This window comes from Triticum urartu, chromosome 1, assembly GCF_003073215.2.
Source record: "Triticum urartu cultivar G1812 chromosome 1, Tu2.1, whole genome shotgun sequence".
Classification (NCBI taxonomy): domain Eukaryota; kingdom Viridiplantae; phylum Streptophyta; class Magnoliopsida; order Poales; family Poaceae; genus Triticum; species Triticum urartu.
This window is the reverse complement of record NC_053022.1, coordinates 392074581-392094990: the sequence shown is the minus strand read 5'-3', so window position 1 is coordinate 392094990 and position 20410 is coordinate 392074581.

The window sequence follows — 20410 nt, the reverse complement described above, 5'->3', positions numbered from 1 at the left end:
AATTGCGCTTGCCCGTTTGTTTTATACTCCCATGGTTAGATAGGTAGTCTAAAGACTTCAATGCAGGAACTACGACAGGAGGTGAAGGATATAAACAGCCGCCCTCCACAGCCTGAGGACCTAGAACGGTCCCTCAATCCGGACTCCGAAGAGGATCCGGACATATCGGTGGATCTTATCGACGGGGGGTTCCATCAGCTAAGCAAGGACAATCCCTTGGTAGCCATTACGGCGGATTACCCAGGGTTAATCCCGGCCTCCCAGGTGACAAAAACCGGGGTCTTATTCCCTTGAAAGAGATTCCACCCTCACGTAGCCCGGTGTTTCTGACGACAGCCGTGTTTTGCAGGGGAGATTTCCGAGGCAGGAGGCCGAACCTGCGGCGGCTAGCCAACGAGGGGCCGCAGGGCCCCGTGGGGCAAAAAGGAATGTAGTCCGGACTGAGATGCCGGCGCAAAGGTATAGTGCACCCTCTGTTTCCCTGGAGTTATTCTGTCAGGGCATATTAACGTTCGTGCTATCTTCAGAACGAAGAGACCTCGCCGGACTACATCCGGAGAGGTTGCCAATCGCGCCTCCACCAGCCAGGCTCCAACGTCTGGCCAGGAAGCGGAGGCGAGCACAAGGCGCGCACCGGACGCTCCTCCGACAGAGGATGCGGACAGGCTGTCTGCCACAAATTCTGAAGTGGAGAGTGCCATGAACCACAGGCGTCGCCGGACAGTTCTACGCGACGCTTGTTTCTCCCAAGAGGCTTTAGATGCCTTTAATTCGGGAGATGCGTACCTCCGTGCCGCTCAAAATGGTTTAGCCAGAGCCACGGAGCAGTATGTAAAAGACATACGGGTAAGAAAATTTTGGTTAATATATATATGCCAGTAGCCCCCGAGACTTGAAGCAGTTAGAGCAACTGATTTAAGGATCATTTAATATGCAGGCTTCTTACAGAGAAGAATACCGTACTGTCCCAGGAGCTGGAAAAGTGCAAGGCCCAACTAGAGGCCGCACTAGCCGCAGCAGGGGAGCCCAAAGAGACCCCCTCAGGTAAGATACACTTCGAAAGATTAGTATTGTGCGGTGTGGGTGCAAATCTGACAAATCATATTGCAGATGGCGCCGGACTCGATCCGGACAAGCAACAACTCTTACGCCGGCTAAAGGCCGGTGAGAGTACGTTGACAAAGGTGAGGCGAGAGAAGAATGATCTTCAGGATGCCAACACCAAGCTGGACGTCGAACTTAAAGATGTTCGTGGCCAGCTGTCGGACTCCACGAAGGAGAATCAGCGGCTTCGACGCGGCATTTTTAGTAAGTGCTTGAACGAACTTTGAAAAAAGAGTTCGGCGAGGAAGTCGACTAACAGAGTAATGTCTGTAGGTATGCTCACAGGTCGTCCTGCAGAGGAGATGCCCGGTTCTACGGGTGACCTTCTTCCCGAACTCTTGCAACTGCACGAGCGAATTCGGCAGGCGATGCGGGTATTGCCCAAGCCTTATGGCCTGCCCACTCCGTGCCCGAGGGCCTTGGAGAGCTTGCGGAGAAGCTGAAGGGAGCTCGGCGGCACTTCCGGTTGTGGAAGATATCGGCCTGCCGACAAGGCGCTAGGGAGGCCTGGGCCATGGTGAAGACCCGTTTTACGAAGTCTGACCCAAACCACATGGCCGAGGTCGACCAGTGGGGCCTAACGGGAAGGAGATCCCTGTAAGCTTAGTATACGGCCAAGTAGAGTTGCCGCGAAGTATTCCCAGCAGGACTGTAAATTAGACAGCCTGTTAGATGGTATAGAAGAGGAATAACAATCAGTCAGAATGACTGTGTAATTTTGAATTGACATGTGTAATGCCTTCTAGCCGGATTGTAGATCGTTTGTCGTTGCCGACCTTTTCGCTTCAACCTCGGGACCTGACGGTCCGGAGTGTGTCCGAATACCATAGCGGTTATATAAGAACCGTGGTATGCGTGGAGACCAGGCGTAGGGGTCATTAGTGCTTTATCAGACAAGTGCCCAACTAGTTATGTTATATTACATGGTTAGTAAGAAACATCTTCCAGAGAGAATAGTTCCGTTAGGGGTTCCTTTCGCTGGGAGGCATGCCCTAAAGTGCATGTCCGGACTGCGTAAAAAGACGCAGAAAAAGCATCTGGGGGCGCATAAAATGAGTAAAAAGATCATCTTTTATCTCACCGACCGAATATTCCCTTAAGAACGCTAGCTTTCGGCTTCACCCAGTCTGAGGTACACATCCGGCTGACCCGGCAGTAACAATCGCAGAGGTGCTCCCTTTACCGCCTAGCCGAACAATCGGGAACGTAGGGGTAAGCACAGGAGCCAGGCAACCCAGCTTGGCCAAAACTTAAGTCATATCGATGCATATAATGGTGAAGAAAAAGGTACATGCGGAAGTTTGACGCATGTGTTGGGCGTGAAGCCCGTATAAATAAGCTTCTGTTAAAGAAGCCCCCAGGTTTAATGAGCGCGAGTGGCGCGTCACTAGATGAGCCTTTAAGGGCTATAAAAGAAAAGAGGGGAAGGAGAGAAATGTAAGACAGAAAAATGCAAAAAATGGACAGAGGAAGGAGACGAACACAGAGTCCGGCGCTAGGCATAGAATCTTCGGAGACGGGTGGCGTTCCACGGGTTCGGCTCGAGTCGGTTATCCGACGCATCTCGCAGGCGGTACGCCCCACCAGTCAGGACTTGGTCGATTATGAATGGACCTTCCCACTTGGGCTTGAGTTTGTCCTTTTTCTTATCCGGCAGGCGTAGAACTAGTTCGCCAACATTGTAATTTTTGGCCCGTACTTCTCTGCTTTGATATCTTCGGGCCTGCTGTTGATAAAATGCGGAACGGGCTTTTGCCACGTCACGCTCCTCCTCCAAGGCGTCCAAGTTGTCCTGCCGATCGAGCTCGGCTTCTCTTTCTTCGTACATGCGCACTCTAGGTGAGTCATGAATTATGTCGCAGGGCAGAACTGCCTCTGCGCCGTACACCATAAAAAATGGTGTGTATCCGGTGGTGCGATTTGGCGTGGTCCGCAGCCCCCATAGCACGGAGTCGAGCTCCTCTACCCAGTGCGTGTTAGATTCCTTGAGGGACCGCACCAGTCTGGGTTTAATGCCGCTCATGATAAGACCATTTGCACGTTCGACCTGGCCGTTGGTTTGTGGGTGATAGACGGAAGCATAATCAAGCTTGATGCCCATGTTTTTGCACCAGAGTTTTACCTCGTCGGCGGGAAAGTTTGTACCGTTATCGGTTATGATGCTGTGGGGGACGCCATAACGGTGTACAACCCCGGATATGAAGTCTATCACAGGTCCGGATTCGGCCGTTTTAACAGCTTGGCTTCTATCCATTTGGTGAATTTATCCTTCCCACCATGACCAGTAAGTATTTTTTCCTATCGGTCCCACCTTTAAGGGGTCCAGACCATGTCAAGCCCCCAGACCGCAAAAGGCCAGGTGATGGGTATACGTTTGGAGTGCGGTGGGTGGCATATGGCTTTGGTTGGCAAAAAGTTGGCAACCAGCGCATCGTCGGACTAGGTCCTGAGCGATCTGCCCGGGCCGTCGGCCAATAAAAGCCTGTATGAAGCCTTGCTAACAAGGGACCGAGCAGCGGCGTTGGTGACCACCGAGTCCGGCATGAATTTCAGCCAGAAGGTTCCGCCCTTCCTCTTCGGAGATGCACCTTTGAAGGACTCCGGTAGTGCTTTTCTTATAAAGCTCTCCCTCATGGACTCTATAGGCTTTAGATCGCCGCACTATGCAGCGGGCCTCGTTTTGGTCCTCCGGGAGTTCCTGCCTAGTAAGGTAGGCTAGGAATGGTTCTGTCCACGGGGCGATGACCGCCATTATTACGTGGGCTGAAGGTGTAATTTCATTGGCAGAGCCTCCAATTGTGTCAGATTGTTCGGCGTCGAGTGGTGCGGCTGGGTCCGGGCTGTTATTTGCGGGTTCCCCCTCCCATGCTACGGATGGCTTGAACAATCTTTCCAAAAAGATGTTGGGGGGGACTGCATCGCGTTTTGCTCCGATGCGTGCCAGGACGTCCGCTGCTTGATTGTTTTCTCGGGCTATATGGTGAAACTCCAGCCCTTCGAACCGAGCTGACATTTTTAGGACGGCGTTGCGGTAAGCTGCCATTTTTGGGTCCTTGGCGTCGAAGTCTCCATTTATTTGGGATATCGCGAGGTTTGAATCCCCGCGTACCTCTAGGCGCTGGATACCCATGGATACTGCTATCCGGAGACCATGTAGGAGGGCCTCATATTCGGCTGCATTGTTGGAATCCATGTACATGATCTGGAGCACATATTGGACTGTGTCTCCTGTGGGGGACGTCAGGACGACGCCAGCCCCCAGTCCGGCCAACATTTTGGAGCCGTCGAAATGCATAATCCAGTTTGAATATGTGCCGTACTCTTTAGGGAGCTCGGCCTCCGTCCATTCTGCGACGAAGTCGGCCAAACTTGTGATTTAATCGCCGTGGCTTATAGGTTATATCGAACGGGAGAAGCTCGATGGCCCATTTTGCAATCCGGCCCGTTGCGTCGCGGTTGTTGATAATATCGTTGAGTGGTACTTCCGAGGCTACTGTTATGGAACACTCTTGAAAGTAGTGTCGTAGCTTCCGGGATGCCATGAATACCGCGTATGCAATCTTTTGATAATGCGGGTACCGTGATTTGCATGGAGTGAGGACAGTGGATACGTAGTAGACCGGCCTTTGAAGGGGGAATTTGTGTCCATCCGTTTCCCGCTCGACAACGAGCACTGCGCTGACAACTTGATGTGTTGCTGCAAGTAAAATAACATTGGTTCGCCGGTGTTCGGCGTGGCCAGGACTGGGTTTGTTGCCAATATGGCTTTTATTTCATCAAGTCCGGCCGTGGCGGCCTCCGTCCACTCGAAGTGTTCGGTGCGCCGAAGGAGGCGATAGAGGGGTAGTGCCTTTTCTCCCAAGCTGGAGATGAAGCGGCTTAAAGCCGCCACGCATCCGGTTAATTTTTGTATTTGTTTGAGGTCCTTTGGGATATCCAATTGTGACAAAGCTCGAATCTTGGCTGGATTTGCTTCAATTCCTCTACCGGATACAATGAAGCCCAAGAGCTTTCCGGCTGGGACGCCGAAGACGCATTTTTCCGGGTTGAGCTTGATGTCATATTTTCGGAGGTTATCGAATGTAAGCCTCAAGTCGTCTACTAGAGATTCGACATGTCTTGATTTGACGACCACATCGTCCACATATGCCTCCACTGTTTTGCCGATCTGATTTGCCAGACATGTCTGGATCATGCGCTGATATGTTGCGCCGGCATTTTTTAGCCCGAAGGGCATTGTGTTGAAGCAGAATGGGCCGTATGGTGTGATGAATGTTGTTGCAGCTTGGTCTGATTCTGCCATCTTGATTTGATGGTAACCGGAGTATGCGTCGAGGAAACACAACAAATCGTGTCCTGCGGTGGCATCGATAATTTGGTCGATGCGGGGGAGGGGGAAGGGATCCTTTGGGCAAGCCTTGTTAAGGTCTTTAAAGTTAACACACAGGCGCCAGGATTTGTCCTTTTTTGGTACCATCACCAGGTTTGCTAGCCAGTCCGGATGTTTTATGTCTCTGATGAATCCGGCCTCCAATAGCTTGGCTAGCTCCTCTCCCATAGCCTGTCTCTTGGGTTCGGAAAAACGCCGAAGGGCTTGTTTGACAGGTTTAAATCCTTTTAGGATATTTAAGCTGTGTTCGGCCAGCCTGCGTGGGATCCCTGGCATGTCTGAAGGGTGCCAGGCGAAGATGTCCTAGTTCTCTCGTAGGAACTCTCGTAGTGCGGCGTCTGCATCAGGGTTTAGTCTTGCCCCGATTGAAGCTGTTTTATTGGGGTCCATTGGATGGACCTGGAATTTGACTATTTCGTCGGCTGGCTTGAAGGATGTGGATTTGGATCTCTTATCGAGTATCACATCATCCCTGTTAACCGTGGAGCGCAGTGCAGTCAGTTCCTCGGCCACTAAGGCTTCGGATAGCGCCTCAAGGGCTAATGCGGCCGTCTTGTTTTCGGCGCGGAGTGCTATGTCCGGATCACTAGCTAGAGTGATAATTCCATTCGGCCCGGGCATCTTAAGTTTCATGTACCCGTAATGGGGTATTGCTTGGAAGATTGTGAATGCTTCTCGCACTAGTAAAGCGTTATATCCGCTCTTAAACGGGGCCACCTGAAACGTGACTTCTTCGGACCTGTAATTATCCGGCGTGCCGAACACCACATCTAGTGTGATTTTTCCTATGCAGCGCGCTTCCCGACTGGGGATTATTCCTCTAAAGGTTGTGCTGCTTCGCTCGATGCGGTTCCAGTCTATTTCCATTTTTTGAAGGATTTGCTCATAAATGAGGTTCAGTCCGCTGCCTCCATCCATGAGCACCTTGGTGAGGCGAAAGCCGTCCACTATGGGACTGAGGACCAATGCGGCTGGTGCTTGGGCTGTTCGGAATCTAGGTTCATCACTTGCGTTGAAGGTAATAGCAGTGTCGCTCCATGGATTTATTGTTGCAACTTGATAGACTTCGGCGAGGCTGCAGAGTGTTCTTTTTCGCATATTGTTTGATGCGAAAGTCTCGAAGACTGTGAGAACGGTACTGGTGTCCTCGGGCTGGCTTTCTGCGGCCTCCAAAATTAAGAGGTCCTCGCCAATTTTGGCCACCTACCGGAGTATCCAACACGCTCTAAGGCTGTGAGTTGGTGTGGCGTCCTCTGTACTGTGAATTTTACAGGGTCCATCAAGCCACCTTTCCAGTACGGTTCCATGCCATGTAGAGGGTTTTGGTTTTTTGGTGTTTATCCCGGGTGTCCTATGATGATGCACCCTCTTAGTTCGGACGGGATTACTATTCAAGGCCGGATTATCCCAAAACTTTATTTCGGTTTTCCAGGCGCTTTCCATCGCACAGTATTTTTGTACTATGGACGCCAAGTCAGCGAAGCGTGTAATATCACGATGACTTACGGCATTAAGGATTCCCTCGTCCATGCAATTACTGCAGAAAATTGAGATTGTGTCTCCCTCGCGGCAATCCTTTATCATGTTCATAACCAGGAGGAATCTGGCCCAGTAATGATGTACTGTTTCCTCGGGCCTCTGCCTGATTTGGGAGAGATCGCTTATGTTCGGGTGGGCGGGTGTCGTTGAACTGAAACCTCACCCAATCCAAGATTCGGAGGCCGAAGAGTTTCCGAACTCTGAAGTTCGAATTCTAGGATGTTGTCCAACGAATCTAGCCCGTTGCCTGATCCTAAGCTCAAGTCTTGAGTTACATCCTCCTCTCCGCGGGTATCCGGCTTGGAGGAGTCGGGAATTCGGACGTAGCTAGTCCTTAAAATAGATGAAGGGTCGCCGCACTGCGCCTCTACCACGGCAACGTGGTGGGTGACTTGGGGAGAGTTAATTTCTCTTAGATTGGGTTTAAGCCCAACCTGGTCGTAATCCGTAGCGACCCCCAGGGCGGCGATGCGATCCAAGAGCTCGTTTACGGAAGAGAGCTCCATTGGATCTAGCTGCTCAACGAGCTCCGAGCTGACGTGTAGGTTGCTTTTGATGACCCGAGAGGTGACCGTTGGCGCAACAGCCGAACAGGCGGTCATGAGGAAACCACCTAGCCGGAGGGTTTGGCCGACAGCCAAGGCTCCCTTAGCAATGGTGCCGTCTTTAAAGACGGGAGGAGGCATCCTTCCTGATTGTGACGGCACAGTGGAACTCTCAATGAAAGCACCAATGTCGGTGTCAAAACCGGCAGATCTCGGGTAGGGGGTCCCGAACTGTGCGTCTAGGCCGGATGGTAACAGGAGGCAGGGAACACTTTGTTTTACCCAGGTTCGGGCCCTCTCGATGGAGGTAATACCCTACTCCTGCTTGATTAATATTGATGATATGGGTAGTACAAGAGTAGATCTACCACGAGATCAAGGAGGCTAAACCCTAGAAGCTAGCCTATGGTATGATTGTTGTGTATGGAGTTGATTCCCTACGGACTACAACCCTCCGGTTTATATAGACACCGGATAGGGTTAGGGTTACATAGAGTCGGTTACAATGGTAGGAGATCTTGAATATTCGCATCGCTAAGCTTGCCTTCCACGCCAAGGAAAGTCCCATCCGGACACGGGACGAAGTCTTCAATCTTGTATCTTCATAGTCCAGGAGTCCGGCTGAAGGTATAGTCCGGCTACCCGAACACCCCCTAATCCAGGACTCCCTCACCGGTAACGAGATTGAACTAGGTATTGAGATACCGACGATCGAATCTCGGGCAAGTAACATACTGATGACAAAGGGAACAACGTATGTTGTTATGCGGTTTGACCGATAAAGATCTTCGTAGAATATGTGGGAGCCAATATGAGCATCCAGGTTCCGCTATTGGTTATTGACCGGAGACGTGTCTCGGTCATGTCTACATTGTTCTCGAACCCGTAGGGTCCGCACGCTTAAGGTTTCGATGACAGTTATATTATGAGTTTATGAGATTTGATGTACCGAAGGAGTTCAGAGTCCCGGATGAGATTGGGGACATGACAAGGAGTCTCGAAATGGTCGAGACATAAAGATCGATATATTGGACGACTATATTCGGACATCGGAAAGGTTCCGAGTGATTCGGGTATTTTTCGGAGTACCGGAGAGTTACGGGAATTCGCCGGGGAGTATATGGGCCTTATTGGGCCATACGGGAATAGAGGAGAGAGACCAAAAGGAAGGAGGCGCGCGCCCCCCCTCTGGTCCTAATTGGACAAGGGGTGCATCCCCCTTTTCCTTATTCCTCTCCCCCTCTTTCCTTCTCTCCTACTCCAACAAGGGAAGGAGGAGTCCTACTCCCGGTGAGAGTAGGACTCCCCCCTTGGCGCGCCCTCCTCCTAGGCCGGCCGCCTCCCCCCTTGCTCCTTTATATACGGGGTCAGGGGGCACCCCATAGACACAATAATTGATCATTGATCTCTTAGCCGTGTGCGGTGCCCCCCTCCACCATAATCCTCGATAATATTGTAGCGGTGCTTAGGCGAAGCCCTGCGACGGTAGAACATCAAGATCGTCACCACGCCGTCGTGCTGACGGAACTCTTCCCCGACATTCTGCTGGATCGGAGTCCGGGGATCGTCATCGAGCCGAACGTGTGCTAGAACTCGAAGGTGCCGTAGTTTCGGTGCTTGATCGGTTGGGCCGTGAAGACGTACGACTACATCAACCGCGTTGTGCTAACGCTTCCGCATTCGGTCTACGGGGGTACGTAGACAACACTCTCCTCTCTTGTTGCTATGCATCACCATGATCTTGCATGTGCGTAGGAATTTTTTGAAATTACTACGTTCCCCAACAGTGGTATTAGAGCCTAGGTTTTATGCGTTGATGTTGTGCACGAGTAGAACTCAAGTGAGTTGTGGGCGATATAAGTCATACTGCTTACCAGCATGTCATACTTTGGTTCGGGGTATTGTTGGATGAAGCGGCCCAGACCGACATTACGCGTACGCTTATGCGAGACTGGTTCTACCGACGTGCTTTGCACACAGGTGGCTGGCGGGTGTCAGTTTCTCCAACTTTAGTTGAACCGAGTGTGGCTACGCCCGGTCCTTGCGAAGGTTAAAACAGCACCAACTTGACAAACTATCATTGTGGTTTTGATGCGTAGGTAAGAATGGTTCTTGCTCAGTCCGTAGCAGCCACGTAAAACTTGCAACAACAAAGTAGAGGACGTCTAACTTGTTTTTGTAGGGCATGTTGTGATGTGATATGGTCAAGACGTGATGAGATATAAGTTGTTGTATGAGATGATCATGTTTTGTTGAAGTTATCGGCAACTGGCAAAAGCCTTATGGTTATCTCTCTATTGCATAAGATGCAAGCGCCAAATAATTGCTTTACTTTATCGCTATGCGATAGCAATAGTTGCAAGAGCAATTGTTGGCGAGACAACCATGTGACAACACATTGATATAGATCAAGATGATGGAGATCATGGTGTCATGCCAGTGACGATGAAGATCATGACGATTCTTTGGAGATGGAGATCAAAGGCACAAGTTGATGATGGCCATATCATGTCATATATTTTGATTGCATGTGATGTTTATCTTTTATACATCTTATTTTGCTTAGTTCGACGGTAGCTTTATAAGATGATCTCTCACTAATTATCAAGGTACAAGTGTTCTCCCTGAGTATGCACCGTTGCGAAAGTTCTTCGTGCTGAGACACCACGTGATGATCGGGTGTGATAGGCTCTACGTTCAAATACAACGGGTGCAAAACAGTTGCACACGCGGAATACTCAGGTTAAACTTGACGAGCCTAGCATATAACAGATATGGCCTCGGAACACTGAGACCGTAAGGTCGAGCATGAATCATATAGTAGATATGATCAACATAGTGATGTTCACCATTGAAACTACTCCATCTCACATGATGATCGGACATGGTTTAGTTGATATGGATCACGTGATCAGTTAGAGGATTAGAGGGATGTCTATCTAAGTGGGAGTTCTTAAGTAATATGATTAATTGAACTTTAATTTATTATGAACTTAGTCCTGGTAGTATTTGCATATCTATGTTGTAGATCAATAGATCACGTTATTGCTTCCCTATGTTTTATATGTGTTCCTAGAGAAAACTAAGTTGAAAGATGATAGTAGCAATGATGCGGATTGGGTCTGTGATCTGAGGTTTATCCTCATTGCTGCACAGAAGAATTATGTCCTTGATGCACCGCTAGGTGACTGACCTATTGCAGGAGCAGATGCAGACGTTATGAACGTTTGGCTAGCTCAATATGATGACTACTTGATAGTTTAGTGCACCATGCTTAACAGCTTAGAATCGGGATTTCAAAGACGTTTTGAACGTCATGGACCATATGAGATGTTCCAGGAGTTGAAGTTAATATTTCAAGCAAATACCCGAGTTGAGAGATATGAAGTCTCCAACAAGTTCTATAGCTAAAAGATGGAGGAGAATAGCTCAAGCAGTGAGCATGTGCTCAGATTGTCTGGGTACTACAATCGCTTGAATCAAATGGGAGTTAATCTTTCAGGTAAAATAGTGATTGACAGAATTCTCTAGTCACCATCACCAAGTTAGTAGAACTTCGTGATGAACTATAATATGCAAGGGATAACGGAAACGATTCCCAAGCTCTTCATGATGCTGAAATCGACGAAGGTAGAAATCAAGAAAAGCATCAAGTGTTGATGGTAAACAAAACCTCTAGTTTCAAGTAAAGGGACAAAGGGAAGAAAGGGGAACTTCAAGAAGAACGGCAAGCAAGTTGCTACTCAAGTGAAAAAACCCAAGTCTGGACCTAAGCCTGAAACTGAGTGCTTCTACTGCAAAGGGACTGGTCACTGGAAGCGGAACTACCCCAAGTAATTGGCGGATAAGAAGGATGGCAAAGTGAACATATGTATATTTGATATACATGTTATTGATGTGTACTTTACTAGTGTTTATAGCAACTCCTCAGTATTTGATACTAGTTCAGTTGCTAAGAATAGTAACTCGAAACGGGAGTTGCAGAATGAACATAGACTAGTTGAGGGTGAAGTGACGATGTCTATTGGAAATGGTTCCAAGATTGATATGATCATCATCGCACACTCCCTATACTTTCGGGATTAGTGTTAAACCTAAAATAAACGTTATTTAGTGTTTGCGTTGAGCATGAATATGATTGGATCATGTTTATTGCAATACGGTTATTCATGTAAGTTAGAGAATAATTGTTGTTCTGTTTACATGAATAAAACCTTCTATGGTCATACACCCAATGAAAATGGTTTGTTGGATCTCGATCGTGGTGATACACATTTTATAATATTAAAGCCAAAAGATGCAAAGTTAATAATGATAGTGCAACTTATTTGTGGCACTGCCGTTTAGGTCACATTGGTGTAAAGCGCATGAAGAAAATCCATGCTGATGGGCTTTTGGAATCACTTGATTATGAATCAGTTGATGCTTGCGAACCATGTCTCATGGACAAGATGACTAAGACTCCATTCTCCGGAACAATGGAGCGAGCAACAGATTTGTTGGAAATCATACATACTGATGTATGTGGTCCGATGAATATTGAGGCTCGTGGCAGGTATCATTATTTTCTGATCTTCACAGATGATTTGAGCAGATATGAGTATATCTACTTGATAAAACACAAGTCTGAAACATTTGAAAAGTTCAAAGAATTTCAGAGTGAAGTGGAGAATCATCGTAACAAAAATAAAAGTTTCTACGATATGATCGCAGAAGTAAAATATTTGAGTTACGAGTTTGGCCTTCAGTTAAAACAATGTAAAAATAGTTTCACTACTCACGCCACCTGGAACACCACAGTGTAATGGTGTGTCCGAACGTCGTAACCATGCTTTATTAGATATGGTGCGATCTATGACATCTCTTACTGATTTACCGCTATCATTTTGGGGTTATGCATTAGAGCAGCTACATTCACATTAAAAAGGCACCATCTAAATCCGTGGAGATGACACCGTATGAATTGTGGTTTGGCGAGAAACCTAAGCTGTCGTTTCTTAAAGTTTGGGACTGCGATGCTTATGTGAAAAAGTTTCAACATGATAAGCTCGAACCCAAATCGGAGAAGTAAATCTTCATAGGATACCCAAAAGAAACTGTTGGGTACACCTTCTATCATAGATCCGAAGGCAAGATATTCGTTCCTTTGAATGGATTCTTTCTAGAGAAGGAGTTTTTCTCGAAAGAAGTGAGTGGGAGGAAAGTAGAACTTGATGAGGTAACTGTACCTGCTCCCTTATTGGAAAGTAGTTCATCACAGAAATCTGTTCCTGTGACTACTACACCAATTAGTGAGGAAGCTAATGATGATGATCATGTAACTTCAGATCAAGTTACTACCGAACCTCGTAGGTAAACCAAAGTGAGATCCACACCAGAGTGGTACGGTAATCCTGTTCTGGAGGTCATGTTACTTGACCATGACGAGCCTACGAACTATGAGGAAGCGATGATGAGTCCAGATTCGCGAAATGGCTTGAGGCCATGAAATCTGAGATGAGATCCATGTATGAGAACAAAGTATGGACTTTGATTGACTTGCCCAATGATCGGCAAGCAATTGAGATTAAATGGATCTTCAAGAGGAAGACGAACGCTGATAGTAGTGTTACTATCTACAAAGCTAGAATTGTCGCAAAAAGGTTTTCGACAAGTTCAAGGTGTTGACTACGATGAGAGTTTCTCACTCGTATCTATGCTTAAGTCTGTCCGAATCATGTTAGCAATTGCCGCATTTTATGAAATCTGGCAAATGGATAAACAAAACTGCATTCCTTAATGGATTTATTAAAAAAGAGTTGTATATGATGCAACCATAAGGTTTTGTCAATCCTAAAGGTACTAACAAAATATGCAAGCTCCAGCGATCCATCTATGGACTGGTGCAAGCATCTCGGAGTTGGAATGTACGCTTTGATAAGTTGATCAAAGCATATAGTTTTATACAGACTTGTGGTGAAGCCTGTATTTACAAGAAAGTGAGTCGGAGCACTACAGCATTTCTGATAAGTATATGTGAATGACATATTGTTGATCGGAGATAATGTAGAATTATTCTGCAAAGCATAAAGGAGTGTTTGAAAGGAGTTTTTCAAAGAAAGACCTCGGTGAAGCTGCTTACATATTGAGCATCAAGATCTATAGAGATAGATCAAGATGCTTGATAAGTTTTTCAATGAGTACATACCTTGACAAGATTTTGAAGTAGTTCAAAATGGAACAGTCAAAGAAGGAGTTCTTGCCTGTGTTACAAGGTGTGAAGTTGAGTAAGACTCAAAACCCGACCACGGCAGAAGATAGAGAGAGAATGAAAGTCATTCCCTATGCCTCAGCCATAGGTTCTATAGAGTATGCCATGCTGTGTACCAGACCTATTGTATACCCTGCCCTGAGTGTGGCAAGGGAGTACAATAGTGATCTAGGAGTAGATCACTGGACATTGGTCAAAATTATCCTGAGTGGAATAAGGATATGTTTCTCGATTATGGAAGTGATAAAAGGTTCGTCATAAAGGGTTACGTCGATGCAAATTTTGACACTGATCCAGATGACTCTAAATCTCAATCTGGATACATATTGAAAGTGGGAGCAATTAGCTAGAGTAGCTCTGTGCAGAGCATTGTTGACATAGAAATTTGCAAAATACTTACGGATCTGAATGTGGCAGACCCGTTAACTAAAATTCTCTCACAAGCAAAACATGATCACACCTTAGTACTCTTTGAGTGTTAATCACATAGCTATGTGAACTAGATTATTGACTCTAGTAAACCCTTTGGGTGTTGGTCACATGTCAATGTGAACTATGGGAGTTAATCACATGGTGATGTGAACTATTGATGTTAAATCACATGGCGATGTGAACTAGATTATTGACTCTAGTGCAGGTGGGAGACTGAAGGAAATATGCCCTAGAGGCAATAATAAAGTTATTATTTATTTCCTTATATCATGATAAATGTTTATTATTCATGCTAGAATTGTATTAACCGGAAACATAATACATGTGTGAATACATAGACAAACAGAGTGTCACTAGTATGCCTCTACTTGACTAGCTCGTTAATCAAAGATGGTTAAGTTTCCTAGCCATAGACATGAGTTGTCATTTGATTAACGGGATCACATCATTAGGAGAATGATGTGATTGACTTGACCCATTCCGTTAGCATAGCACTTGATCGTTTAATTTGTTGCTATTGCTTTCTTCATGACTTATACATGTTCCAATGACTATGAGATTATGCAACTCCCGTTTACCAGAGGAACACTTTGTGTGCTACCAAACGTCACAACGTAACTGGGTGATTATAAAGGTGCTCTACAGGTGTCTCCAAAGGTACTTGTTGGGTTGGCGTATTTTGAGATTAGGATTTGTCACTCCGATTGCCGGAGAGGTATCTCTGGGCCCTCTCGGTAATGCACATCACCTAAAGCCTTGCAAGCATTGCAACTAATGAGTTAGTTGCGAGATGATGTATTACGGAACGAGTAAAGAGACTTGCCAGTAACGAGATCGAACTAGGTATTGAGATACCGACGATCGAATCTCGGGCAAGTAACATACCGATGACAAAGGGAACAACGTATGTTGTTATGCGGTTTGACCGATAAAGATCTTCGTAGAATATGTGGGAGCCAATATGAGCATCCAGGTTCCGCTATTGGTTATTGACCAGAGACGTGTCTCGATCATGTCTACATTTTTCTCGAACCCGTAGGGTCCGCACGCTTAAGGTTTCGATGACAGTTATATTATGAGTTTATGAGTTTTGATGTACGGAAGGAGTTCGGAGTCCCGTATGAGATCGGGGACATGACGAGGAGTCTCGAAATGGTCGAGACGTAAAGATCGATATATTGGACGACTATATTCGGACATCGGAAAGGTTCCGAGTGATTCGGGTATTTTACGGAGTACCAGAGAGTTACGGGAATTCGCCGGGGAGTATATGGGCCTTATTGGGCCATACGAGAATAGAGGAGAGAGGCCAAAAGGAAGGAGGGGCGCCCCCCCCCCTCTGGTCCGAATTGGACAAGGGGTGCAGCCCCCTTTTCCTTGTTTCTCTCCCCCTCTTTCCTTCTCTCCTACTCCAACAAAGGAAGGAAGAGTCCTACTCCCGGTGAGAGTAGGACTCCCCCTTGGCGCGCCCTCCTCCTAGGCCGGCCGCCTCCCCCGTTGCTCCTTTATATATGGGGTCTGGGGGCACCCCATAGACACAACAATTGATCATTGATCTCTTAGCCGTGTGCGGTGCCCCCCTCCACCATAATCCTCGACAATATTGTCGCGGTGCTTAGGCGAAGCCTTGCGACGGTAGAACATCAAGATCGTCAACACGCCATCGTGCTGACGGAACTCTTCCCCGACAATCTGGTGGATCGGAGTCCGGGGATCGTCATCGAGCTGAACGTGTGCTAGCACTCGGAGGTGTCGTAGTTTCGGTGCTTGATCGGTCGGGCCGTGAAGACGTACGACTACATCAACCGCGTTGTGCTAACGCTTCCGCTTTCGGTCTACGAGGGTACGTAGACAACACTCTCCTCTCTTATTGCTATGCATCACCATGATCTTGCGTGCGCGTAGGAATTTTTTAAAATTACTACGTTCCCCAACAGGCACAACTGAGAGGTCAGCACGCCGGTCTAAATCCTATGACGCAGGGGTCTAGGCCCATCGCCCATTGCACACCTGCACGTTGCGTGCGCGGCCGGTAAGCAGAACTAGCCCCCTTAATACAAGAGCAGGCTTATGTTCCAATCCGGCGTGCGCCGCTCAGTCGCTGACATCACGAAGGCTTCGGCTGATACCACGACGTCGAGTGCCCATAAGTGTCCCCACGGAGATGGTTAGTGCGTATAAGCCAGTGGCCAGACTCGGATCAAATACCAAGATCTCGTTAAGTGTGTTTAAGTATCCGCGAACGCCGACCAGGGCCAGGCCCACCTCTCTCCTAGGTGGTCTCAACCTGCCCTGTCGCTCCGCCTCAAAGTTACAGTCGGGGGCCGTCGGGAACTCAGGCCCACCTCTATCGGGATGGAGCCACCTGCCCCTTCAGCCCCCATCTCCGAACAGTATCACCGGTAATGTAACAGCGTAAAGTATATATTATATGCCCGTGATCACCTCCCGAATGATCACGGCCCAGTAGTATAGCATGGCAGACGGACAAGAGTGTAGGGCCACTGATGGAACACTAGCATCCTATACTGAGCAGTAGGATAGCAAATAAAGGTAACAACAGTAGTAGCAAGGACAGGCTATGCAACATGATAGGATTAACGGAAAGCAGTAACATGTTACACTAGTCTAATGCAAGCAGTAGAGAGTAGAGTAGGCGATATCTGGTGATCAAGGGGGGGCTTGCCTGGTTGCTCTGGCAAGAGAGAGGGGTCGTCAACACCGTAGTTGAACTGGGGGTCGCCGGCAGTCTCGGGGTCTACCGGAAAGAAGTAACAGAGGGGGAACACAATAAATAACAGAGCAATCAAATGTAGCACAAACCAAGACGCGACAATACGTTGTGCTAGGGGTGACCTAACGTAGGGATAGGCGATACCGGCGAAGGGGGGAAACATCCGGGAAAGTATTCCCGTTGTTTCGTGTTTTCGGGCAGATGAAACAGAGGGGGAAAGTTGCATGTTCGCTATGCTAGGGATGCGTCGCGGACGAACGGGCTGCGTATCCGGATTCGTCTCGTCGTTCTGAGCAACTTTCATGTACAAAGTTTTAACATCGGAGCTACTGTTTATTTTCTATTAATTATTAAAGTTTTAAACCATTTTCTAAATTATTATCTATTTAATTCTAACATTATCCAGAATAGTATGGGATGATGTCAGCATGACATATGTGTGACATCAGCAGTCAACAGTGCGGTTGACTGGAGTCAAAACTGACCGGTGGGTCCTCCTTGTCATAGTCTGTTTAGGTAATTAACAATAGTTAATTAGGTTAATTAACTAATTAGGTTAATTAAACAGGATTAATTAAGTTAACTAATTTAGTTAATTAAGTAATTAATTAATTACATTTATTTTATTATTATTATTTTCATCCTTTTGTATGTATATATATAATCGTTCTGGGGGCTAGGCCCCACATGCCACTGGGCCAAAGGCCTTAGCGGGTCAACGGGCGCGGGTATGGGCACCGGGCAGAGCCGGACGACGGGCGCCAGCCCGCCCGACAGGGCGCTGCGGCCAAACGGGTGAAGGGGCCAGCGCGTGGCCCGGCGTCGGTGACCGTGGCCGGAGTGGGGCAGCGAGGCCAGCCGGAGCGAAGGGAGGCGTGGCGGCGTGTGCGCGGGGCGCGCGGGCGTAGGGGGTTGCGGGCGGCTGCGTAGCACGCGGCAGCAGAGCGGTAGCGGAGGCGGTGCACTTGAGAGGGCTTGGCCAGGTGCGGTCGCCATGCGGGATGCGCCCAGAGCGCGTGCGGGAACGGCGAGCAGCTGCGGTGGCGGGGACGCGCGGGGCGATGGCCAGGGGGTGCGGCCATGGAGCCACAGGCGCGAGCGGAGCAGTGTGCGGGCGGCAGAACGGCGCGGCAACATGGTCAGGGGCGCGGGCACGTGTGCGGAGGCATGGCCGGATCCGGTGATGGGAGAGAGAGGGGGAGGGGTAGAGGGCGCGACCGGCGCGGCAGCTCACCGCGTAGCTGTAGGGGGTGGCAGTGGGGGTCGAGGAGAAGGACGGGGACGCGTCGCCGGCGAGGAGGAGAGGTCGAGGCGGCGGCGTTCGGTGACGACGTCAGCGAGGCAGAGGCCACGGATAGGCGTCGTGCGAGGGAGGAGGGGATGAGGAGGCGGGCGTCGATGGCAGGCGGCGGCGCGACGAGTTCCGGCGGGGTCTGACGAAGAGGAGGTCGAGGACGGAACGGCGCCGGCATGGACGAGGATGGGGAGGGGTTGCATCGGGCGGCGTCAGAATCGGGCGTGCACCCCCGATCTGGATCGGGGGGAGAGGGAGGAGACGAGGGGTGTCGTGGGGGGCAGTGGGAGTCGTGGGTGAGGGGGTTAGGGTTTCGGGGGTTAATGGGGGAGTGGGGGCGGATGGGCCGGCCTGGCCGGGACTTGGCCCAGTTGGGTCGGGGGCTGCTGGGCCGGAGCCCTGGGGGGTTCTTTCCTTTTTTTGTGTGTGTGTGTTAGTTCTGTTTTTGTTTTGATTCTTCTTGTTATTTTCTTTTCTGTTTTATTTATAGTTTCTTTTAATTTTTAGTTTTTACAAAAATCACCACTAGTACCTAAATTAGTATTTATAAACAAACTGCTGTCACATCAATTCTTAACCCATAATAAAATATTGTTAATATTTTATAAAATCCAATAGGTATTTGTTTAATTGTTTTCACTACTGTTTTAATTAGTTTATAGCCCTTAAACATTTTATCAAGGTTTGGTTTCTCCATCGTATTTACACATGATTTATCTGACCCACCTTGAACATTTTGGTTTCATTGTTTGAAAACTTTTGTTGTTTGCCTGTAATTTAAATTTGAATTTAAATTGTTTTGAACTAACGTGATTTTCTCAACAGCAACCGAGGTGACGTGTCATCATTAGCAAAGGTTTACTGTAGCTTAATTATCCGGGCGTCACAATTCTCCTCCACTACAAGAAATCTCGTCCCGAGATTTAGGAGTAGTAAGGGAGGGATTCTGGTTAAGAAATTCTAGCGGGTGTTCTCATTGCTAGTTGCTCTTCTCAAAGAGGCCGATCCATTACGTTGAGGTATTCATTTCTTTGCTTCAGGTCATCATGATGAAGTCAGCATCCTTTCTTCGGGAACTCCATCGTACGTACGACAAGGGGTAACTTCGGAAAAAAAAATGGACCGCTACAATGTTGCTTATCTGGTAGATAACAGCAGGAAAGGTGGTGGAAAGTAACTCTCGAATTGAAACTTAAAAAATCATTGAGAGCAAAGTAAGAAGGTGCAAAATGGAAGTTTCGAGCGAGCAGGCTATAGTTCAATGCCTGAAACAGGGCATGAAAGGGGTTCAAAGCAACGGGAACAAGTATCGTGTTTGATACCAGAATTGATGATCTCTCAGAAGTGGCTCGTGACACGATACGAAGCCAAATGCAAGAATATTTCGGAATCAAAGATATACAAGAGAGTCAGGTTTCGATCCTGTGGAACTGTGGGTTATGGGCCCACCATGTGGGTTAAAAGGAGGAAGGCGCTAACATCTTGAACGGTCATGATAGCAAGGTAGGTCAGAGGATAGCCTGTCAGTTATGTTGGCAACAAAGTTTGGTACCAAGGGCGTGGGACGAAGAGAACCATTTTCCTGCTCGTAAGACGAGGCGGACCAATAGGCAAAGTTCTGGTCCATCAGTGGTTACCGGAATGTCATCAACAATATTAACAGGGTCTTACTGTCAGAGTGGTACAGCGAGGTGCTTACCTAAGCAGGAGAATATTACTGCTTAGATCATATAGATCACAAGAAAGGTTAAACCAAACAATGAAAGGAAAATATGATTATCAGATTAAACAGAACAATGGAAAGGAAAATGTTTTTGAACACATATTTCAGGGGTATATCCTTCCCAAGGACAAGCAGAGCATGATATCCATGACATGATATAATGTAGAAAACTCTTTAGGTAAGGGGAGAGAAATTTCATGACATTACCCATACAGTGGTGTTTGGATAATTGAGCAGGAAACATTTAACATTGGGCTTCAAATGTTCTTTGTTGAAAATCGGAGTACCACAGACATGCTTCGAGATAGCATTGACATGGTCACTGGGTAAAGATCAAACTTTGGATACACAAAGGATCCATCAGGAACAACTTGTAGAATAGGTCTTACAATTTCCTCA